Below are 25,385 nucleotides of genomic sequence, written 5' to 3' on the forward strand. Positions count from 1 at the left end.
AGAGGGGCTGCTGGTGGAGAAGAGAGAGACATCGGAGTCAGCACTGTGGGGACTGAGCAAAGAGGAGACAGCCGTGTGGGTAATACAGTACGGACCAAATAAAGGACACTGAGCCAGAGATCGTGGTCAAGTCTTTTATTACACTGGTGCCAGAAGTGAAACGGCATGTCGAAGCAAGTGAGGAAGAAGATTACTCCGCCGCCAGCATCAGCTTCATCGTCCGACGACGACGAATTCCCTCCAACCATGGATCCTGCTGGGGTGGTGGAGGAGAGCTCTGCTGAAGCGAGCATGGGGACGGGTGTGGAAGATGTCGGCGCGATGGCGGGGCCGTCAACATCATCGGACGCTGATCAGAGATGGCAACAGATGGCGGTGCAACTGGAGGCACTCAAGGACGTCCTGGCGCAGCTATGTCAACTCGTCACGCCGAGGACGACGGAGGAAGCTGAAGGTGCTCCACGGGCCGCCACGTTGCCTGCCCTGCCGCCGCCATTAGCCACGCGGCAAGAAGCCGCCATCTTGCGCGTCCCGCGGCGCCAAACCGCCATCTTGGACACGCCGCGGGCCGACGCCTTTTTGAATTTGCCTCCAGAACAACCAACAATTGAAGAGAACGTGAAGAGGAGTCGGAGTCGCCACCTCACCACAGTTAAGGAATTCTCCATCGGGGGCGATTGGAGCGCTTTCGCCTGCCGATTCTTGGCGGCGGTACGTTCAGCAAGATGGACCGATGCTGAGGCCTTGGAAGTGTTGCCGACTCTACTGGACGACGAATCGGTTCGATTTTTCCGTTCCATAACGGCCGATAAGAAGAAGACTTTATGCGGAGTTTTTGAAGAAATGGCCGACGCTTATGAGCCACCTGACGATGCGCATCGGCGATTCGCTCAACGACAACGAGCACCCGAGGAATCGCCCGAGACGCCACAGGACCTGCTCGAGCCTCTCATATTAGGCAAAATGCTGGAGCTGTCTCGGGATCTGGGGATCCCCATGCCTGTGTGTGGGCATGAGAAGCTCACTTCCCGGGCGGCAGCAAAGTGTCTGGATGTGCAGTTTAATCTCCGTCGCTGGAAGCAAGTGGCGGCATGGACGGGTGGGCCCGTCAAGGAAGGAGGCGCGATGGGGTGGGACCCCACAAAGGCGGTCTATGTGCCGGATGAGCGGGGTCCTCGGGAGCTGACGGCCGCCTCCTCTCCATGGTCGGGACGCGGAGGCCCGGGGCCGCGCGCTACGCCATCGGAACGGGGCCGTCGGGATGCAAGGCCTGCGCTTCGGCGCAACGATGCCGATTGCTTCCGCTGCGGCCGTAGGGGCCATTACGCCAAGGATTGCTGGGCCCGCTTCCCGGGTCCGCCGCAGTGGGAGGTTTCAGTACCGGACAAGCCGCCCAAAGACCCTCCGAAACAGGCATGTCGGCACACACCAGACACCCGGCAAGGCTTTGCACCTCACCCATCACCTTCGTTGCGCGACCCTATTGTTATTCATGATAGGCCATCGACGGGGCCTTGTCGCTCGGTGACGCAGTGGCGCAAATTGGCACGGAGAGTTGTCGCGGCCGCTACGGGTTCGTCCACTGTACCGGGGTCTATACAAGGGGTGGACGTGCGCATTTTGGTCGACTCCGGAGCGTCTGCGACTATTATATCGGATGTCATTTTCCATCTGTTGGGCATCCCGCCGGGGGCTGTGCGCCCAGTTTATGGGTCGTGCGTCGCTGCGAACGGGGGTAGCATGGGTATCGTGGGCCAGGTGGATGCTAAGATTTCTATTGGGGATGTGTCGGCTTCGGGTGTTGTGTTAATATCAAGATCTTTGGCGGTTCCTTGCTTATTAGGCACCGATTTTTTGGCTAAAATGCCCATTTTGATCAAAATCAATGAGAATTGTATTGAATTGCCGGGTGGCCGTCAAATATCGTTTCTGCCGTCGCCCTGGGGGCGACCTGCTTCGGCCGTACAGGTGCAGGCGCTGTCCGTAGCATCTGTGGACATCCCACCTGGTTCACAGATGTTTATACCCTTGCGGTATCGGAAGCCCCTGCCTAATCGTCTGGGAGCAGTAGGGGTCTTGTTGTCGCCATCCGCCACGATAACAACAGGATTGGCGTTAGTTGGGGCACAGACCATTGTCCGGCCGGATCAATTACCGTTTTTACAGGTGCTTAACGCGGGGGTGGAAAACATCCGTGTTCCGGCCGGTACGGTTGTGGCACATGCCACTACGGCGTTTGCGACGCACAATTGTCCGCATAGCCGGGGAGTGGTCGCTGGTGTTTCCGAGCCGAGGGGTTCCGATAATCGTTGGATTGCTAACTTATGTGACGAAAATTCTTCCCTGTCCGTGGAGCAACGTGATGCGCTGCGTAAATTGTTGTTGACGTATTCGGATGTGTTCAGCTCCGATGATTTGGATCTGGGCCGCACATCGTTGCTTTCCCATCACATTGAGACGGGCGACGCTGCCCCTATTCGATTAAATTCGCATCGGATGAGTCCTGCGGAGCGAGAACACATTCGGGGGGCAGTAGAAGGCATGTTGGCTGCGGACATCATATCGCCATCTAACAGCCCATGGGGCGCTCCTGTGGTCTTGGTTAAGAAAAAGGATGGCAACTTGCGATTTTGTGTTGATTTCCGGAAATTGAATAAGATATCGGTGGCAGATGCGTACCCCCTGCCGCGTATGGACGACTCCCTTGACGCATTGTCGGGGGCTAAGTTCTTTTCCACACTGGACCTCTCTTCGGGATTTTGGCAGCTTCCCCTTGACGAGTCCTCACGGGAGAAAACCGCTTTCCGTACGCCGCAGGGGTTATTTCAATTTAACTGCCTCCCGATGGGATTGAATGCGGCCCCTGCCACATTTCAAAGATTGATGGAGCTCGTTTTGACGGGGTTGCAGTGGGAGACGTGTCTTATATATTTGGACGATATCATTGTCTTCAGCCGCACATTTGACGAACATTTAACACGGCTGGAGACAGTGTTCACGAGGATGCGCTCTGCGAATTTAAAATTTAAACCAAAGAAATGCCACCTACTGCAACGGTCCGTCCGTTATCTGGGGCACATTGTGAGTGCTGAGGGGGTGTCCACGGATCCGGAAAAGACGGCGTGTGTCCGGGATTGGCCGACTCCGGCCACCGTGGGGGATGTTCGGCGGTTTTTGGGATTTGCCTCATTACCGAAGATTTGTGCCGGGGTTTGCGACGATTGCGAGGCCCTTGCATCTCCTTACGGGTAAAGGACGGAAGTTTGTTTGGGGACAGCCGGAAGAGGCGGCCTTTCGGAGTCTGCGTGATCTATTGGCAACGGCCCCAACATTGGATTATCCCGATTTTGATCGCCCATTCATTCTTGATACGGACGCGAGTGACACAGCTATTGGGGCGGTGTTATCACAGTCTAAAGGGGGTGTAGAGCGCGTCGTGGCGTATGGTAGCCGAGTCTTGTCTCCTGCGGAAACTCGCTACTGTGTCACTCGTAGAGAACTTTTGGCGGTTGTTTTTTTCCTACGGCAATTTCGACCGTACCTTTACGGTCGTTCCTTTGTTGTGCGAACGGATCATGCGGCCTTGCAATATGCACTTAAAATGGACCAGCCATCCGGACAGTGGGCACGTTGGTTGGACACGCTACAGGAATTTTCCTTCCAAATTCAACATCGGAAGGGGGTGCGCCATGCGAACGCTGACGCACTTTCCAGATTACCGCGGCGAGCCCCTTGCAAATGTGAGTCGGGGACGCATAGGTGTTCGCCGATTCTGAACCCCCCTCAGCCGCTTACGTTGGCCGTCGAGAAGTCGGATACTCCGATGGAACCGGGACCGACTGACGGGGTTTTGAATCTGCCGCGGTCTGTCTGGATTCGGGAACAGATGATGGATGAGTCGTTGTTGTCCTTGCGGAAGCGGTCTACGAGGGACAATGGGAGTCCGAGTTCGGCTGTGGGGCCGCGAACCGCTCTCCGAGATGGTCTGCTTATGTGGCGAGAAGGGGTCCAGGAAAGCTGGCGTGTGGTGGTACCGACGTCCTTGCGATTCGAGTTGATTAGGACTCTCCATTGTGAGACACTCTTACATTTAGGGGTGCAGAAGACTTTGTTGACGTTGCAACGTCATTATTTTTGGCACGGCATGGCGACAGATGTCGTAGGGCACGTGCGCGCGTGCCCTGAGTGCGCCCGACGTAAGCCGCCTAAACATCCTTACGTGCCGCCTCTCCAGTCGATTCAGGTGTCTCGAGTCAATGAATTGGTGGCACTGGACATATTAGGACCCTTCCCACCATCGGCGAGGGGAAATAAATATTTGCTGGTAGGGGTTGAGTATCTCTCCCGTTGGCCGATGGCCTGGCCGTTGCCCGATCAGTCGGCCGCAGCCATCACCGACGCCTTTTTGTTTGGGTATATTATGGACAAGGGGGCGCCTGAGAGACTCCTCACGGACCAGGGCCGAAATTTCTCTTCTAAATTATTGGCGGAAGTGTGCGCGGGCCTTGGGACTAAGAAAATACGGACATCCCCATACCATCCGCAGACGGATGGTATGGTTGAGCGGCTGAACAGGACATTGTCTGCCATGCTTTGCCATACTGTGAGTGAACAGCAATCAGATTGGGATCTGCACATCCCCGGAGTGCTTTCGGCGTACAGGATGACGCCTCATGCGGCTACAGGGTATTCGCCGTTTTACCTTATGTATGGTCGGGAAAACGTGCCTCCGGTGGATGTGCAATTGGGTACTGGGGTGAAGGGACCTCGTAAACCACTCCCTGAATACATTCAGGACACGGTTCGCCGGGTCACGGAGGCGCGGGAAAATGCCCGCGTGGCTACGGCCAAAGCCCAGGCCCGGAACGAGCGGTATGCTCGGCGGTCCGAGGGGGAGTGCCCCTGGAAGGTTGGTGACCTGGCCTGGCTCCATTGCCCGCAGGTGCGGCCGGGGACCTCTCCTAAATTGCACAAACCTTGGCATGGTCCTGTGCGCCTCATTGAGGTTCCCAATCCACAGTCGGCGCGCGTTCAGATTGGTTCTCGCCGTTGGTTTGTTCATACGTCGCGGTTGAAACCATATGTTGCTCCCCTACGTGATGCGTCATCTCCCAATGTTGCCTTGCCGGGGTCTGTTGCTGCCGACTCTCCCCTGCCTGCGTCCACTGATCTTGCTCGAGCGCCTGTCGTACCTCTGCCAGACAGGTCGGCCGTGACACCGAGGGGGACGAGGGGCCCTGCTCGGAGGGCGCCTGCCAGGTCTGCGGGACCTTCGAGCCCTGCAGCCCTTCCGACCCCGCCGCAGGCACATTCAAAGGACACGGCCAAGACTGATTCTTCGGGAACACGGGACGTTGGTGGACTTCCAACCGCAACAGGAGAATTACCCCCTGTCATTCATCGAGTTCCATCGCGTTCCCGTTCTGCGAGCGGGCCGCCGACCATCCAGGACGGGCCGGCGACCCGCACACGCTCTAAATCACTTACGTTTCGTTGATTGTATGTTGTGTTGTTGTTCTTGTTCTTACCCTTGTATTTATTGCATGCTTTCTGTACGTCCGTGATGTTACTTGTTGTTATTGTTCTGTTGTTATATTGCATGCTTGGTGTCCTTTAGCGCGGAAGGTCGGTTCACCGCATTACGCTTTGGTATTGTTCAGCCGAGGTCGGCTGGGTTTTTTCTACGGGGGAGGGTGGTGTAATGCGGGCGTGAGCGACCTTCCGGATGTGACGTCACGGGGAGGCGGAGCCAGGTGACGTGGGTGAAAGGTTGGGGTCCTTAAGTGGGTAAACCGGAAAGAGAAGTCAGTCGGGGTGTGAATGGAAAAGAGTGGGGCCGCGCGGGCGAACGTGAGGAGGGGGCACCGTTGGCCAGCGGGAGCCAACCCCGGAGAATAGCAGGGAGCTAAAGGGTGGTGAGAAGCTGTGGAGAGTACAGCCAGGAAGGCTGTGTGTTAGAGGCAGCGGTGTGGCTGCAGAGAGTCGCAGGAGCAGGAAGGCTGTGTGTTAGAGGCAGCGGTGTGGCTGCAGAGAGTCGCAGGAGCAGGAAGGCTGTGTGTCGGAGGCAGCGGTGTGGCTGCAGAGAGTCGCAGGAGCGACGAAGAGAGAGAGAGAGAGACAGCACGAGGCTGTCAGCGCTGCGGAGTAAGCAAGAGGGAGAAGAGCAGCAGCGGGTACAGCCAGGGGGGCTGAGAGTGAGTAACAGCAGCGGAGCTGCTGTGGGGGCTACAGGAGCGACAGAGGCCAACAGAGGGGCTGCTGGTGGAGAAGAGAGAGACATCGGAGTCAGCACTGTGGGGACTGAGCAAAGAGGAGACAGCCGTGTGGGTAATACAGTACGGACCAAATAAAGGACACTGAGCCAGAGATCGTGGTCAAGTCTTTTATTACACAGGTATAATTGACAGTATTTGAATATTATACAGGGAGGAACAACAGGTTCCACACTGCCCACCAGGGATTATTTGGCTGTCTGTCGTGCATATTTGTCTGTCATGCACTCTGTGCAGTTCAGTGACTGTGACTGTCTTGGCATATTGCAGTTTGCCTGACTGCAAAAGTTTTCTGGCGCGATCGCCGACGTTCAGTGCAACCATCGGCGGTGTGGAGATAGTGGGGATGTTCGCATCCATCGGCGACGTCTGGCCACAGTACAGCGGCGGGCGCACAATAAAGGACGAGACGCCCGAAGAGCGTGCTGCCCGACTGATGCGCGCGCGTCTCGTTGGCTGCCCGACGTGCCGCGCCCCAGACGCCCGAAGAGCGTGCTGTCCGACTGGAGCGCGCACGCGTCGCGAAGGCTGAGAAGCGACGCGTCAGCGTCGATACTGAGGACACCATGCTGGCGTCTCTGGCCGAGATCGCTCTGGCTGAGCAGGACCCTAGTGAGGAGACTGTCAGGTTCCTGGCGAAGTCGCAAAATTTTGCGAAGGATCTGCGTCTGGCGCTGCTGTACTTCCACCTGTGCGCAAACCATCCTGACGCCTTTGTCTTCAACGATGAGAGCCTGCGTGGGCCTAACGGACCCGCGACGCCTGCCCTCTGCCCCAGGGGCAGACTTTTGCCACCATGTGGAAGTCGTTCGTCAAGGACCTGAACGCCGGCCAGCTGGTGGACTTGATTTTCAACGTCATCGGCGGCGACAGTTTGCGCCTCGTCGTCATCAACGAGGTCAGCATGCTGCCGGCTGCCTTCCTCGTGCTGTTGGACCAGCATCTGCGCTCAATGTACAATCCACGGTGGTTTTCGGGGGCATCTCCATCCTCCTGGTGGGCGACTTCATACAGCTGCCGGTTACATGCGGGCGCGATTTATATCGCGTCATGTACGACGCCATGTCGTCGGAAGACCTGATGGCGCGCTCCCTATTCGAGCGATTCCATGTATTCGAGATGACTGAGCAGCTCCGGGCCGCTGGCTGTCCGGATCATTGCCGGCGCCTCCAGGGGATGCGGGCGCTACTGCGGCATTACCCGATGGGGACCAGCTGGACGGATGCCGACTGCGCCTTCCGCCCCATCACCGACGACATAATCGATGGCCTGATGGCACCGATTACCAAGACCGAGATCGCCGCAGATCCGGCCTGGCTCACGGAATCCATGTGCCTGATGACAAGCAATCGCGATCGGGCCGTCATCAATGATGCACGTGCTGTACACGTCGCCGTCGCCACGGGTCGACACGTTCTGCGGTGGCGTCGGCGCCTGAAGCGCGACATTCCTGTCTCGCTGCAGTCACTGCTCTACCAGGAGAAAGACAATCCCGAGCTGTTCGGGTACTTCGTCGCTGGCTGCCCTGCCCAGATCCTCGACAATGGCAATGGCAACGTCGTCTACAATGTCGCGAATGGCACGCCCTGCACGCTGGTATCCGTCGCGTGGGACAATGCGGACGAACGCCGCGCCACCATCGCCGCCATACGTGCTCAAAGCGACAGCGGCGACGATGGCGTCCACCGTGTCATTGACGTGCCGATGCCGCCTGACCACATCATCGTCTCCGTGCATGGGGTCGATGTGGCCGCATGGCCGCGTCATCTCAACGTCGCCCCGCGCGATGCTGACGGTGGTGTAGGCGCGGTCCACATCCCTATCGGACTGATCAAACGCAAGCCGAAGACGATCCGGAACGGCAAGGTCATGGTCGCCTACGACATGCACGCGGTCGACCTGTCATTCGCAATTACCACATGGAAATGCCAGGGCGCGACGTTTGCGTACATCATCGCCCTGCTGGATCCAAGTCGCGCCAGCCCGAATCTGTCATTCGAGTTGCTGTACGTGATGTTCAGCCGCGTATGGCAGGCGTGTCGATTTCGTTGTTTTCCTTTGGCGCTCTCGTTCCGGAAGGCGCACCTCAAGACGTTGCGGCCAAATATACATTCGACGAAATGGCGAATGGACATTGCCAAAAACGGCATGTGGCAACCACGTGGGGACCACAGGCTCGCAAGCCACTTGTCCCGCGTGGGAAACGGTCGCGGCCGGAGGAGCCAAAGCCGCAAGAGTCTGCTGTGGCGGTGAAGCGGCGGAGGTCCAAACCAAGCCCGCCTCCGCCCGATCCGCTCATCCTGCGCGGAAAACGGTCGCGGCCAGAGGAGCCAGCTCTGACGCCGCAAGAGTCTGCTGTGGCGGTGAAGCGGCGACCAAGCCCGCCTCCGCCCGGCGTCACTCCACGTTGTCCGCCCCCTGTCTCGAACACGTTGTCTTCGTTCCGGGGTACGGAAGGCTGTTCCCGAACTACTTCCGCTGCTTACAACCTGGCCAGTGGTTGAACGACACCATCATCAACCTGTTCTGGCAGTTCTACTGCCTGCCGCGAGCGGCATACGTCCATCTGTTCAACACGTTCCTGTACACAAAGTTCTTGGCGGGCCATCTCGACGACTTGAATTGCGTCTTCGATGGCGTGTCTTCCAGGCCGGTGTGGATCATACCGATTCACGACCAGTCGCACTGGCAGATCTTGGTCATCGTCAACGCCACGTGCCCACCAAGGTCGACTGCCATGCTGTTAGACTCAATGGCTGCGTGCGGGCAGTCGCGCAACGCCAAAAACATCGCGGCCTTCGCCAGCACGGTGGTGGACCGGGTCGTGCGCGCCGAATCGGTGAGCACGCCGGTGGCGATCACCACCGTGGCAATCACCACGGTGCTTGTGCCGCAGCAACCGTATGGCTACGACTGCGGCATCTACGCCCTGCTCAACATCATGCACCTGGTGTGCCATTACGACAACATCATGGCCGTTCAAGGACCAGGTCAGGTGGATTGGCGCGCGTGGTACACGCAGGAGGCGGCGTCACAGCACAGGCGCGACCTGCTGCAACAGCTACATGAACTTAAAGACCTACACCAATAAATCAACAATCATCATCTGATGCAATAGTAACAGCTACAACTTCTAACATGACTACGGTATCCAACACGGATCGCACGAATGCACTGTCCAACCAAGTTCCTACCTGCCCACTCCGAAGGAACGTGTTTATATTGTCATTTGACAGATGCCGGTTAATAGAGCATTCCGGATGGTAAAGTACGTGATGGCAAAAATTTAGCTGTAAGTACCATTTGTTATAAAATGGTGACAAATTTAATCTCCTAACTAGACGAGCGTTTGTTTTGACCGTAACCTGTGCGGAACATTTACGTGACTGCTGTTGTTCTTGTGATACAGGGTCAAAGGTATTTTTATTTAACTCACTCAGTTGTCATTGTATCCTCAAATCTTGTAACTCAGTTTTAACGCACTTCCCAATGAGTATCGACTGCAAACTTGGTATACTTAGGTCATACTGATGACAATACTATATTCTATCATAAAAATAGGTATTTTTTAACGATCTTTTTTTATATGTTATGTTTCGGCTTGGGTCTAATTGTGCACGGTAAACTGACGTTGGCTGTAATTGACCACGGTTCCTTACATTGTGGCAAGCTTCGGGGCCACTTCCTGGAGTCGTGTAGTTCTTCCATTGCTAGTACGGTACATTTCATTAAAGCGTGTTTCTAAAAAAAAAAGTTTACTTATTTGTAGCTTAGGAACCACATCCCCCAACTAATTGTTTTCGAAATCACGAATATAGTACACACAAGGGAAACACTGTAATGTTACATAAAGGAGATATATTCTCCACAATGCTAATTATGTTGTATTATTATTATTCTTATATATAAAAGTCTCCGCGCGCTTGCGTGGGATTTGGCTCTCGGATGGTGGGGTTTAAGACCGAAATAATTTGGCAGCCGGCACGCCCTAAGCCCCATGGTGGGAATAGGCTATTCCGTTTTCACGTCCGTAAATTTAAAAGTCGTTTAATTAACGAATTAGTGCCATTCTTTAATTAATTATTTACTTTAATTATTTACTTATTGCGCGACATCGACCGTACCAACTCACAATTGCGTGGGAGGGGGGGGGCGGACCCTGCCAAGTGAAGCGCGTTCGCTCCAGCTCACGGGGACATTTTATTTTACGTGTTTAACATGGAATAAATATACAAATCACGCTGCCCATTTCTCTTCACAGTGTGATGTCCTCTTCCCCACCCCACCCCAATGCGTGCAGTCACTACTATAAAGTCCTTAGATATGAATTTAATATTATTAAAGCGCATACATAGTATTATTCTGGCGAGGGTGGGGGGATGGTGGGGGGGGGGCGGGAGTAGCGGCCCAGCCCGCAGCCTGGCAATGTCTCACCTCCTCCGGCTTGCCAATCTAGGCGAGGCCGCGGGCTCTGCACGGGACGACGCGTCACCACGCCAATGTCAAGTACAATTTTATTGCATCTTTCGCTAAGAACTGAAGGTTTATTGTTTACTATTATTAAACAAATAAGTTTACAAATATTACAATGATAATGTTTGTGTGCATGTGAGTCGATGGGTTTCTATGTGTGTGGCTCCATGTCTGTGTGTAAGTCCATGTGTGTGTCTGTCTTTTTCAAACGGAAAACGCCCCATGTGTGCGTACGTACAAGTGTTTGTGTATGTGTGTGTCAGTCCATTTGTGCACATATCAGTCGCTGTGTATGTGTCTAAGTGAATCCGTGTGTATGAGTCGATGTGCGTGCAAGTCAATGTGCGTTTGTGTGTCTGTGTGTCAGTCGATGTGTGTGTGTTAATCCATGTGTGTGTATCTAAAGTAGATGTCTGTGTGTCACAGTCCATATGTCTATGTGTGTGTAGGGCAATGTGTGTGTCAGTCCACGTATGTCTGTGTGTGAGTCGATGTATGTGTGTGAGTCGCTGTATGTGTGTACATCGATATGTGTGTGTAACTCCATGTGTGTGTATCTAAAGTGCATGTCTATGCGTGTGTGAGTCCATATGTGTGTGTGTGTAAGTCCATGTGTTTGTGTGTGTGAGTCGATATGTCTGTGTGTGTCAGTCCATGGGCGTCTGTGTTAGTCGCTTTGTGTGCGTGGCTCCATGTCAGTCATAGATTCAACACTGCTCATAGAGGATGTGGAGCTGAGTGGACTTACAGATGACTGGTAACAACAGTGTCAAGATCGACCTCTGGAGGAGGCTCGTGAAGAATACTACTTGGCAGTTGGAGGCAGTCGCCCTCCATCAACAACGGAGGGCAGAGGAGCGACGCTCACAACGAGCGGAGCACCGAGTGGCTAAAGCACAGACAGTTGGCACAGTAGGGGGCACAGGTGGTGCATCGGCCACTCATCTCAGTCAACCAATGACACCTTTGTCTGTCCCGTGACCTCTTGCACGCGGGAGTTTGATATTTCACGTGGCCTTAGCCTGAAACAAGCGCCACATAGTGACGAATTGCGGTTGTTGTTGGTGCTGATACTGATGATGGTGGTGATGATGACGGGATTGATGATGATGTCGATGATGTTGATGCTTATGATGATAGTGGTGTCACACAGTGTACACACACGCAATAATGTTCACGTTCTTGTTGTAGCTGAGCTTACCCACCAAAGGGATCCCTGTGCAACAGAGGAAGAAATGTGTTGTGTGGTAGAAAGGACGCTGAAGCCGGTCGCGTAGGGGCTGACGCCAAACTGTTTATTCAGGGCTTACGCCTAACTCGGGGGAAGGGGCTAACACAATAGTTCTTAACTAATCTCCCCAGGGGAAGGGTACTGGGAGTTCCCTATACCCTACCAGGCTATCAGGCTCTTCCCACAGCACTGACCGAGGGTTCAGCCAACTCGGCCAGCCGGGTAAAGTAGCCCTTTAGCCTGGCTCTCAACCCTCTATCCCGGAGCCCCCTACTCTCCTAACGCTCACTCCTCTGACTCCCGGCGAAGACCCCGTCTACGTCACGGGTCTTCCCTCAAATAACCCGGGGGGGCATGACGTCACTTTACCTTGACGGCATTCCCCCCGAGGCGAGTGTGACCTGACGTCAGCATTCCATTCCTCAACACATGTAAAAAGAATCTAAATCAACTTAAACTCTAATACCACTCCTCACCGTGCTCGCTCTCACTTTACCACTCCACGTGACGTCATTGTTGCGAGACGCCAGGGGTGTGTACCCCACTAGTGACGTCATGTCATGGGTAAAATCATAATTTGGGCAAAGCCACGCGCATTCACTCAATGTCAGCGCCTGACTCATTAACATAAGGTTTAAATGGGAGGGGGTAAACTAGTTAGTGACGTCATGTCATCTCCCCCGTCTCGCGTTTCTGCGTGACGTCACGAAATCCCGGAAAGCTGATCGCCACTCAACTGAGATCCGAGGTGAAAAGTTCACGTCGTGGTGGTGGTGGTTTTTGTTTATTTAGGTGTAGCCTCGCTTCTTCTATTGTTCTCCTCGGGATATCACTGAGTGTAGCAGCGAGTATGGAATCGATGTCCAGGTTGGAACGTTACAAAGTGTGGCCTAGCCATGCTGGCCTTGCCTCCTGCCATCGCCTGATTGTATTTGCTTTGATTTTTGTTTATTTTTATTTGTCCTCACCTGGCTGTCTACTTTAAACCCATGTTCTGTTTTAATATTTCTACTATTTTGAGCTATATATCTCTTTCAGAAGCGACCTGCCCACAACGAAGTGGCTTGTCATCGTGTGGAAATTTACAGCAGCCAAATGCTCTAAATGCGACCACGCAGAAAGAGAGACACGCAAACTCAAAATGAACACGCGTCAGCGTCGGGATCCAACCCACGACGGGCGATGTAGTGAAAATCTCGTCAGCGTGGTGCACACTCGAGTGCTTTATCACACTGAGTCTCTTTACTTCAGTTCAGGAGCGTCCTGCCGAGTTGGTTTGGCAATCGGGGGGAGGGGCGGTGCTTATTCGCGTATTCCCGATTGAGTAATCTGGAGGAATTTATTCAGCATTGCAATATTTGGACGATACCAGCCCAGAGGTTTTTTTCAGGGTCAGAATAAGTTTATTTCCCAAGTGAAGTCCATTGAACTAAGAAGCTTATTTTCAAGGGCGACTCAGCCGGCAGACATCAAAGCATTTAATAATTAAGCTCACTCACGCCCACTTACTCATTCGTCCACTCATCTACTAATCCAATACTCCCACCCACTCTAGAACTCGCTCACTCACTCATCCATCCACTCGCCCACAAGCACACTCACCTACTCACTCGCCCTCCCGCTCACCCACCCTCACTGGCCCACTCACTCACCCACCACCCGTTCAATAACTTTGGTCGCAACCCGATTTGGTCGTGACTCGAACCTAATTTTTCCATTGGATTGTATGTAAATACGATTAATCCAGTAGTAGTAGGTTTTTACCCTTTTAAAATGGTACAAAACTGACACCTTTTTTGTACCAGTTTAAAAGGGTAAAAACCTACTACTATATTTTGCCACTGGTAAAAGAGATCTCATAGTGTAAATATACGATTAATCCGTTCCAGACTCATAAATATTGTTTTTTTTTAAAGCACAAAAATAGTTAATTATGCCATAGAATTCATAGTGTAATAGTAAACTAAATGGAAAAACATTGAATAACACTTATAAAACCTTGAACAACAGAGAAAACTAACATTGCCGCGTCAAGGTTTACAATCGTTCAACAAGATGATTGTTTCGTCTGCTACATCAGTCGGTCGATTCTGAGAGAGAGAGAGAATATTCGTGTGAGCAATTCATGTTTCTATTGAAAGTAAGTTAACAGTAATATTTGGGTACAGTATTGGTTTTGGAAGCATTCACCGTAATATCGTATGAACGTTTACTTCACCGCATCATCGTGTAATGCGAGCGTAAATCGGGTTGTTGCTGGGCTCTGGCCCAATCACACGGCCCGGGGTATTGGGGGCGGAGCCCGGTATGGGGGGTGTGTGGGAGGGGCCGCCGTTCACCTCGGCTCCAATGGGAAGCGAGGTGAATGGAGGTGGAACCAGCAGGGCAGTATGGGAAGGCCAGATCTGACGATCCGGAAGGGGAGGAGTCAGGGTCACGTGGGAGAGAGGATATAGATGGGAGCCCGGAAGAGATCGGGGTCAGTTGTTGGAGTGAAGAAGCAGGACCACGTTGGGTGGCCGCCGCGCCATCAGCCACGTGGCTGATGGGGCTTTGGCACACTGTTGGCCAACGGTGTGCGGAGCGGGGAGGATCGGAGCGACTGACAGGAGAGCGCGTGCGGGGCGTGCGCGAGGAGGAGCTAACGGAGGAGCGTGCGCGACACACGAGAGGAGACGCTGGTCCCTTGTCAGGACCAGCGGGGTGTGAGGACCAGTGGAGGAGCTGAGGAGGAAGCGCGTGCGGGGCGCGCGCGAGACGACGCTGGTCCGCGGAGGAGACCAGCGGGGTGCGGAGAAAGAACTTGAATAAAAGACCAACGGAGACCAGGAGTGCCTAATGGAGTCTTTTATTACAATCGTATGAATGATGCGAGAAGAGATTAACTTGTTTTAATGTTAGCGATTTACGTACTCAGCGCTTTCGCTCTCTAAATTACGGCTGGAATGAGGGGGGAGGGGTATGACTACACTCACAAAATTAATATCTTACTAGGAATTTTATATAACAAAGGTTATCTACATAACTATTACGCTTTGTGTTGTTTGTAAACAAACAACAGGAAATTTGGCGCTTAGAAAAAAAATGGCGCGGAAGGGGAAATCTGCCGCGGCCCTGTTTGATCGCCACCCGAGTTTGTGTTCGTGACCAGATTCAAAAATTTTGTGCATTTTTTGGTCATAACCCGATTTGGTCGTGGTCAGAAGCGTTCGTGACCAGAGGTTCTACTGTAATCCCTTGCCAGAATAATCTCTTTCGCATACTTAAGCAATTGTTTTAGCTGTGGTTGTTCCCGCCTGATGACGGACGCTTGTGTTGCGCCCGAAACGGCGTGTTTTTTATTTTATTTTTATTTTCTCTGCCTACGTGACTTTACCAAAATAACCAAGAGTATGGATTCTTGCAGTCACAAAAACTTCAAGTCTAGAATGGCTGCTACATTTTACCAGATTGGTGAAACTGGAATATTTTTGATAATAGTTTTTTTACCCTTTTATCTGGCAACAATACTGACATCTTTTTACGAGGAGTCATGTTTGCATAGACCACAATACCTGCAGTCTTAATGCAAACAAAAAACATAACTCTGATAATGTATGCACTGTCCTTGAAGTTGATTGGTCCACACCCGAGACAGCTTTCCTTAGAGCCTAGTCACACATGGTGCTGGACCAGATGATGCCAAAAGGCGCACAACTCAAAGACAATGCACCATCAGAGTATGAGGTATTGTGGTCTATGCAAATATGACTCCTTGTAAAAAGGTGTCAGTTTTGTTGCCAGATTAAAGGGTAAAAAAACAATTATCATTTTTTCTTCTGGCAAATGAGGTTCCAATGGCGGAATATTGTTATTGGTAACATTTGCACGGTGTGGGAAAACCCTTCTCTGGAACTGGGAGAGGAGGCAGATTGACCGGTAGCTTCTACAGTCGGTGTTTGCACTCGTACAGATAGAGCTCACTTTGTGGCAAATGGCTGCTGTTGTTTCGTGCGGTAGTGCTGGGCTACGAACATTGGTTCATAGCGCAGCACGCTAACCGAAGCACTTCCACTCTCCACTCACGCATACACATCGTCATCATTGTAAGTTGAGTATTCAGTATTTTTTGTCTTTGAATGTTTTATATAGAGTTTCTGCTTGTTTATTTGAATAGTTTTGTTTATAGTTTAGTTGGCATGAAATACAGTACTTATTTCAATCGTGATGCATATTTGTGGTTGCTGTTTACCTAACCCCATTGTTTAGGTAAGGCTTAAGTATTGAATATCGCCGTTTTGGTTTTCTTGGCACGTTTCAAGAACGATATTCTAGGGTCTCTTGTGTTTTCTACAGCACAGATGTATCGATTTTTATCAAACTAGATCTCTGCTTTCTTGATTTAATCAAGGCCTAAGTACCATGAAGAGGCTTCAGGTTTTGGTTGTTCCTTGTTTTCGATATCTCTGCCCCTCTGTTTACATTCATTAAGAATTTTTATGATTTTGGGCAGGCCCGGCAAATGCTGCGTGACAAGGATTCGGAGCTGTTTCTTGTTCAAGTTGGCCTGTGACAGGAATTCCCTCTGGCCCCATACATTACTGTAAGTCCCCGGGTAGCGGAAGGCCCGACTTACGGAAATCCAACCTTGCGGAAATGCTCCCATAAATAATGTAGAAAAATAATCAACATGCGTAATTGTTTGCCTTAGTTACTTGAGCACAAGTAGTCCAGCGCGGTGAGGTTGTGGATGGATACCGCGGAGCCCGGCGTAAGGCAGGCAGCATCTTCCCCAAGTCGGTGGTGTATAGCAGTCTCAGTCATGCTGTTACATTGTTACCGTGCGTATACTGTACCCACCACGTCGTCTCATAACTTTCAGTGTAATATCACCCTTAATGGAAAATGTAATTGTTTTGTAGCATTTCCTAATTATTTTTCTTTTGTAGCATTATGTAATTTTGGTTTTTTGTGCTTAGAACTATCTTGTTTTTCCCATGTTTCTCTTGCGAGTTTTAAGTTTATTTAATGAGTTATTTACGTTATGTACTTTATTTAACACAATTACACTTTGTTTGCTTATGGTCTCAGCCAACAGCGATCGGAGAATTCTAGGCCTAGCCTATTGCCCGGTAAACGAACATTCGGAAGTGACTATTTTCTGTTAACAATTAATATTAGAATGTCTCATGGCATTCATAAATAAATGTATACAATATATATTCCATTAGTTTAATTATGGGTAGTGTTAGGGTAGATATTCGATGAAATGAAAGAATCATAGGACGTGCAAAACATATGTACAGCAATACGATACAGGTCGCGATAGTAAACGGACTAGAGCGCGATACACTACTGAGAGAAAACGGACGAGAAATTGGGTAGGGGCGGCACAACTATTTCCGGCTATGGGATTTCATTTAGATTTTGGGGGAAAAGTGTTCAGTTTCCGACATGGGAAATTCGGGTTACGGATCGTTCCCGGGGAACCTAACCCTTCCATAACCTGGGGACTGTCTGTATATGAAGATAGTATCTTCAATAGTTACATAGTTTTGAGAACCTCGCAACGGCCCTACAAAAATGCATTTGGTACAGTTACAATGGGAGAAGAATCGATGCCTGGTTATAGTTAAGGGGTCGTTTCCTGCTCATCAACCATGTTATGTATTTTGATGATCTGGTAATGGCTACTCAATGCGATGGAGTTAGGGCAGGGGTCGGGAACCTTTTTGACTGGGAGAGCCATAAAAGCCAAATATTTCTAAATATATTTCATTGAGAGCCATATAGTATTTTTAATCTTAATTTTAGAACTTTCGTGACTGCAGGAATTATTATTTGGTTCTTTCGGTTAAGTCACGTCTAAAGATAAAATAATAAATTAAATTAAATAATAGAATACGACGTTTCGATTGCAACACAAGCAATCATCATCAGGTATAATGAAACAGCGACATAAAATCTAACCAGAAAACTATAGACAGACATATTAGCAGACAGATATCACCAAGATACATAGCGAGAGCAACACAGGTAACAGAGAGGGGTGATCGTCTCTGTGTGGTGGCCTTAAATAGACAGAGGGGGGGGGGGCGGAGGCAGAGAGAGGGAGGGGGGTTAGAGAAAAAAATTAGCATATCAATGAGTGGTCAACAGACGTGGTGCTGCAAGTACGATGACACGGCAAGCAAGCCTGAAAATCAGGAGAAGGACACACTCAAATTAAATGACCTAGTCAAATATCGAAATGTAATGTAATACAACACAGAGGGTCGGTCAACACACAATTAACGCATAGCCTGGTTGATTACGTATTTCAAAGATTGCTAAGTTAGAATTTAAGTGTGAACATTCTAAAGAGGACACAGGCAGAGAAAACAGGTTGCCAGAGAGAGAGAAAAAAGATAAGCTTAAAACTTCCCCGTAGAAGTCTCCGCCCCCCCCCCCCCCTGTCTATTTAAGGCCACCACACAGAGACGATCACCCCTCTCTGTTACCTGTGTTGCTCTCGCTATGTATCTTGGTGATATCTGTCTGCTAATATGTCTGTCTATAGTTTTCTGGTTAGATTTTATGTCGCTGTTTCATTATACCTGATGATGATTGCTTGTGTTGCAATCGAAACGTCGTATTCTATTATTTAATTTAATTTATTATTTTATCTTTAGACGTGACTTAACCGAAAGAACCAAATAAGTATTTTTAATGTATAATAAATTAAATATGTCTTACTTTTAATGCGACTTCTGGTGCTACATGGTTTTGCTGATGGCCTTGTAGTCTGGTTCATATGTGGTGAGGTTGAGCTTCATGCAGGCGTGACCCGTGAAATTTATCTTCAAAACTAATTCCTGTTTACTTTAAAATGACACAGTATTATTAAACAATATCACAAGTATTTTAAAATCAGTTCCAAACTGATTATTTTATTATTATTATTTTTTTCAACTCAAAATTGTCTGGGAGCCATATGCCGTCACTGAAAGAGCCATATATGGCTCGCGAGCCATAGGTTCCCGACCGCTGAGTTAGGGACTCTTGTTCTGTACCTGGAGCATTTCATCATGAGGAGGAGCTTTGCATATGTTCCATAAAATAAAGCACCTGCGTGGGTATTCTTAATGTCATTCATAATCAACGTTTTTGGGTTTAGATCGCGTTATTTATAAATGTGTCGTAACCCTCCACCACCCGACACGGCCAATCAGTAAAAAAGTGTCACGTTGACAAAAGACAAATAGTTCACTGCTTTAGCCCACCGGTGTGTTGAAGCCACAACATTTACAATTTGAGTACGACGTTTCGCTGGTAATTGCATCCAGCATCATCGGGCAATTCGCCAGAATGGTGAGGCTCTGCTGTGGCGAATTGCCCAATGATGCTGGATGCAATTACCAGCGAAACGTCGTACTCAAATTGTAAATGTTGTGGCTTCAACACACCGGTGGGCTAAAGCAGTGAACTATTTGTCTTTTGTCAACGTGACACTTTTTTACTGATTGGCCGTGTCGGGTGGTGGAGGGTTATGACACATTTATAAATAACGCGATCTAAACCCAAAAACGTTGATTATGAATAACATTGGTCGCGAAAGCCTACGTGTTAAATTCTTAATGTCAACCAACATTCTGCCTGCTCGCCTCTTAATGAGTAATCAGGCAGTTCTACAGGTGGTGGAGGAGCACCCATACTTGGTAAATGTGTTCATGACCAGTTCTGGTTTGCCAGCTAAAGTCTCAATTCAAATTAGTCGAGCAGAATTCTTTAATTAGACTGTCTAACACGGTGAGGAAGCTGCCTGGACCGTTGCTCCATACAAATCACTAAATCTTCTTGCCCACAGCTATGACCCCTTTCTCTGTGGATGTGAAATATGGACTCCTTTAAAGAACCATCTGTGCTGGCTTATACAATTATTGGCCTGCCTATGATCCATCCTTTATTGAGCCCGACTTGATGGTATTAGAAGCTTACAAATCTCTGAGATGTCAGTATAGAATATAATCAGTGAACCTCTTTGGCAGGCGAGGCTGCATTGGTTGGTCATGAATCCTGCATGCTCAGAAACTGCATGTTCAAGCAGCGTAAGTTAGTTCAGATATGAGGGACTAAGCAGGTATGGCATGGGCTAGAGAAGAGATTAGAAGATGTGGAGGTGATCGGACTTGCCGATGACTGGTACCAGGGGTGTGAAGATCAGCCTCTGTAGAGGAGGCCCGTGAAGGATACTGCAGGGTAGTTGGAGGTATTTGTCCTGCAACAACGAGGTCAGAGGAGTGACACATTAATAGTTGCGGTGCTGGGTGGCTAAAATGCAGCAAGTTGGCACAGTTGCGTAGCACGGGTGGTGTATCTGCCAGTCATCTCGGTCATCCCTTGACACCCCGATCATTCCCATGACCTACTGGCAAGTGCTCCACACTTACATGGCCTCAATTCACACCTATCATGGCAGATACACCAGTGGTGAATGGTGGCTGTTTTTTATATAATCTGTTAATGATCCATGTGAAACATATCTGTATGTAAGGTGGTATCTACATGGGGAGTGGAGGCATATTTGTTCATCCACTGCATTATGAAGCCAACATTCTGAGTTGTATTATTGCTGACAGCAGACATGATTGACAAGTAATAGCTTAACTTATTGTAGGCCTCTGCTGGATTGATTGTTCCTAGGTTAAGTACTTGGTGAAGCGTTATAGCATCTGTACTGAGCAGATGAAGGCGGCCAGGCATGGTTCAAGCCACAACACCTTCACCGTTCCAGTGCGTGAGAGTGTAAAGTTTTTATTTGCTGTAAAGTATATTGACCATATTAAACACATAGGTTTAATGAAAGCAATAGGGTTTCTTATTACATGTGTAGTGACATTGGGGATGTCACTGTGTGGTACCGGCCCGGGAGGGTCGTGACATGCGATGTACTTACGTCGCGGATAGCACCGTGTGTGTTGCTAAGTGAGGCCGGCTCTAGCAGAGCACGGCGTGCGATGCACCGTCATCGCGTACAACCCGTAGGTGGATGTAGTACCAGCCTAGCGGGGCTTGGTGAGCGCTTCCTTTTATTAAAAAGTTTGCGGCTACCAGTAGTGACTGGGTGGCCTTCAAGCGGCGGTTCCTCACGAACGCTGACTTGGCGGGGATGAACGGAGGCGCTGCGGGCGTTGCCTGCCGCCCTCGATGACGATGCCCTTGCAGTGTTTCTCGCCATCCCGCCGCTGGAGAGGTCCACCCTTACTCAGGATTTCGACCAGATGGCATCAATCTACGAGCCTCCGGTGAATACGCGCCACAAGTTCGCCACGCGATGGAAGGGGGAAACTGAGTCGGCCCTCGCCTTCCATAGCACGTTTTTGGCGCTAGCGAAAGCCGCCTTCCCGAAAATGGACCACAATGGTATCGACGCGTTGGTCTTTGAGGGACTGCTGGCTTTGGCGAAAGTTCTCCACACCATTCTTTCAGCCGAAGATGATGACATTTCGTCTCTCAAGATCGCTAAGTGCATCCAGGCCCAGCAACTTCTACAACGGGACAGGGCGCAGGTGACGTGTGCCGCATTCTGCAAGGAGCCGGGGGCACCTGATAGAGCGGAGCCCGTTCCGGCATGCACGTCGGTACGGGTATTTTTTTATGAGTGATTGTGATGTTCGTCCGCTTCGACCGGATCAGTGGTCGGAGCTGGCCCATCGAGTGGTGGCTGCGACCGCGAGTTCGTCTGCCGTGCTTGGGTTTATTGAGGGTGTAGAAATAAGGATGCTAGTCAACACGGGTGCATCGGCGACTATCATCTCGGAATTGATATACAATATTTTGCCCCCTAAGTGTCGGGTTCTAGACCCTGTTGATGCACCGTGTTTCCCTGCTCACGGCGGCTCGTTGGGTATTATTGGTCGGATAACGACTGAGGTGCGCATCACTGATGTTAAATTGTTGGGATATATTCTTATCTCTACGTCCCTGGTTGTTCCATGTTTACTTCGAACCAATTTCCTGGAAGGATGCCCTTAAAAATCCATATTGACCGTGGCATCTTGGAATTGTCATCCGGCCGTCGTATGGCATTTTTGCCTTCCCCCACCCGTTTGTGCACAGCCAACGCTACGATGCAGGCTCTTGCCCGCCGAACGGTGAGAATCCCTCCCGGCGCGCAGATGTTACTTCCCCTCCACTTGCGGAAGCTGCTCGATTTGGGGGCTACGAAGGACGGAATTATTTTGGGACCTTCTAATAAGGTCAGTCGCGGACTGACTTTGGTAGCGGCTCAGACGTTAGTGTCCAACAACCTTTTATTCAGGTTTTTAATGCTGGGTTGGACACAACGGTCATCCAGGAGGGTACTGTGTTGGCTCATGCGTCGCCGGCGCGTCCGGAAGGGGGTGTCGTCGGGAATGTCGGTCCTGTGTCTTGCACACGACAACCCCGGGATGTGGATGATGGTTGGATAGACAAACTATGTGCTGAGAGTGGCGCTTTGTCTGCGGACCAGATGGGGAAGCTACCGGTGCTCTTGCGTGAGTTTTCTGATATTTTTAGCAAGCGAAAATGTTATATTGGACACACGTCACTCCAGAGTCACCACATTGATACAGGCGATTCGGGCCCCTATCTGGCAGAACCCCTACTGGCTGGGCCCGGCGGAGAAGGAACATCTTCGGCTGGCGGTTGATGAGATGTTGGCCGCAGACATCTCACCATCCACCAGTCCCTGGGGAGCTCCGATTGTGCTTGTAAAAAAGCACGATGGTAGCTTACAATTTTGCATTGATTTTCACAAGATTAATAAGGTTTCTGTTGTGGATGCTTATCTCTTGCCTCACATGTGTAGAGGTGGTACGTACCGGGGTGTAGCGAGCCATTACGTTCCGGTGTCTACATCACGGTCCGTGCATGGGGTGGCTACATCCGCATACAGCCCCGCCCCTCGGGGGGCAGTTGGGTATATAGGGCAGTGCGCGAGAGAGCTCGGGAAGTCGTTGGAGCAGAAGAGCCAGTGAAGAAGGAAGACGGAGCAAGCTAGGTAGGACCCTGGGACCCCTAGCCCCGCTGCCCTTATCAGGGCCGGGACTCTGTGTGGCTCAGTGGTGAGACCCTGGGAACCCCCGGCCCAACGTCCTTATCAGGGCCGGGTCCGATGGGTCAGTGGTTGGGACCCGTACCCTGGCTAGGTCGGGTCAGATAGCCTCCTCTAGGAAATACATAGCCGGAGGACCTGAGAGCGTAGCCGGTGTCAGGCACGCTTAGCCGTAGGCTGTGTTCCTAGGCTGTATAGCTGACTGTTACTGTAGAGTGTTATAAATAGATACGTGTTGCCTCCGTCAACCGTCTCCTGCACTATTTACACCGTTACACATGGATAACTCGCTTGACACGTTGGTGGGGGTGCAGTTCTTTTCTACCCTCGATTTCCTATCCGGGTTTTGGCAGTTTCCGCTTGACGATGCTTCGAAGGCTAAGATGGCCTTTCCTACGCCGCAGGGATTGTTCAAATTTAATCGGCTTCCTATGGGGCTCCATTCCGTGCCAACCACGTTCCAACGTTTCGTGGAACTGGTCCTGGCGGGTCTCCAGTGGGACTCGTGTTTAATATATCTCGACGATGTAATCGTCTTCAGCCACACTTTTGATGACCATTTGGTCTAACTGCGTGCCGTCTTCCTCAAAATGCGTGCGGATAACCTCCAGAAATCTGTTCGGTATCTTGGCTACATTGTTAACTAATCGGGTATTGCAACCGACCTGGACAAAACTGCATGTGTCCAAACTTGGCTGACCCCCACCTCGGTGAGTGAGGTGCGCAGTTTCATCAGCTTTGCATCCTACTATGGCCATTTCGTTGCCGGGTTCACATCAATTGCCAAACCTCTCCACGCATTGACTGCTAAGGGTCATGAGTTTCATTGGGGGGAGGAGGAGGAGGCTGCATTTCCTACTATCCGCGATGGATTGGTGAACGCCCCTCCCCTGCGTTATCCTGATTTTTCATTGCCGTTCATCCTTGATACGGATGCTATCAATACCGGAATTGGAGCCGTCTTGTCGCAGGTTGTCAATGGGGTGGAGAGCGTTGTTGCGTACGGCAGTAGGGTGCTGTCTCCGGCCGAACAGCGGTACTGTGTTATGTGCCGTGAATTGCTGGCCATTGTGGTTTTTGTGCAGCAATATCGCCCCTACTTGTACGGTAGACGATTGGAGGTGCACTCCGATCATGCAGCGCTCCAATACGCGCTGCGTGTAGACCTGCCGTTGGGCAAATTGTCATGCTGGCTGGAGATCCATCAGGACTTCTCGTTCCATGTTACGTACCGCAAGTGATCTCGCCATACGAATGCCAATGCCCTGTCGCGATTGCCAACAACTGGAGGGTGCGCATGTTTTTCTGGTTCCGGGCGCTGTAAACTGGCCGATGTGACCTCGCTCCCTCCTCTCACGGCATCTGCCGATGCGGCGACGGGTGGGACGGGTACCGGTCCGGTCACACAGGATGCGGTCATTGGGCTGGATTACGAGGAATGGGGACGCCTTGAGGCGGAGGATGCCTCGCTGCTCAAATTGCGGTGTCGTGTTAGGGAAGCTGATGGGGGCGCGGATCAACGCGGCATCGCCTCAGTCATTCTGCGGGGCGGCTTACTAATGCATTGGGACAGGGGGGCTGCGCTGTTATACCATTGTCTTCCCCACTGCCCTGCGAGGCGAGGTTATTTGGGTTGTGCACGAGCGTCTCTTGCACCTGGGCGTGCGGAAGACGCTGGCCACGCTCAAACTGGATTTCTATTGGCCGGCCATGTCTGCGGATGTCGACAATTTGCTCAAAGTGTGCGTGCAGTGTGCTCGGCGGAATCTTCCGGCGAAACCCTGCCGCCCCCCTCTGCAATCGATTCAGGTATCACGCGTCAATGAACTTGTTGCTCTGGACATCCTTGGTCCGTTCCCCACTACCGCTCGAGGGAACAAACATCTGCTTGTGGGGGTCAAGTATTTTTCACGATGGCCTGTTGCCTGGCCGCTCCCTAATCAATCGGCTGTGACTATTTCTGAGGCATTCCTCAATGGTTATGTTATGGACAAGGGTGCTCCTGAACGCCTTTTGACTGATCAGGGCAAGAATGTATCTTCTAAACTAGCGGTGAGTACCCGGCGTTGCCCGGGCGAAAAAGGCAGACACACATGTAGTTACACACACAAATGGACTGACACACACACATAGAGTTACACACACATATCGACTCGCACATACATACATAGACTGAACAATAACAACCGCCATTCGCCAGTAAGTGGCGGTGACATCACCACAACGCTTGTGCCAGGCTATGTGCACCTTGAGGCCACGTAAAGTGTCGAACGCCCACTGGCATGAGGTCACGGGGCAGACCCAGATGGCACAGGTCGACTGACTGAGACGACTGGCTGATGCATCACCTGTT

At 51.0% G+C, this 25,385-nt stretch overlaps 2 protein-coding genes across 4 annotated transcripts in view; one reads left to right on the forward strand and one right to left on the reverse strand.

The window, feature by feature from the left end:
• LOC144737441 (tripartite motif-containing protein 14-like) overlaps positions 1-25,385 on the reverse strand; it is a 410,883-nt gene that overhangs the window by 296,940 nt on the left and 88,558 nt on the right. The gene's annotated exons all lie outside the window — the stretch shown is intronic.
• LOC144737434 (uncharacterized) overlaps positions 12,637-25,385 on the forward strand; it is a 34,891-nt gene continuing 22,142 nt past the window's right edge. For all 3 annotated transcript variants that reach the window (XM_078620126.1, XM_078620129.1, XM_078620128.1), the window contains exon 1: positions 12,637-12,724. The gene's annotated coding sequence lies outside the window, so the exon portion shown is untranslated. The remainder of the gene's footprint in view (positions 12,725-25,385) is intronic.

This window comes from Lampetra planeri, chromosome 69 (genome assembly GCF_965212315.1).
Source record: "Lampetra planeri chromosome 69, kcLamPlan1.2.h2, whole genome shotgun sequence".
NCBI classification, from domain to species: domain Eukaryota; kingdom Metazoa; phylum Chordata; class Hyperoartia; order Petromyzontiformes; family Petromyzontidae; genus Lampetra; species Lampetra planeri.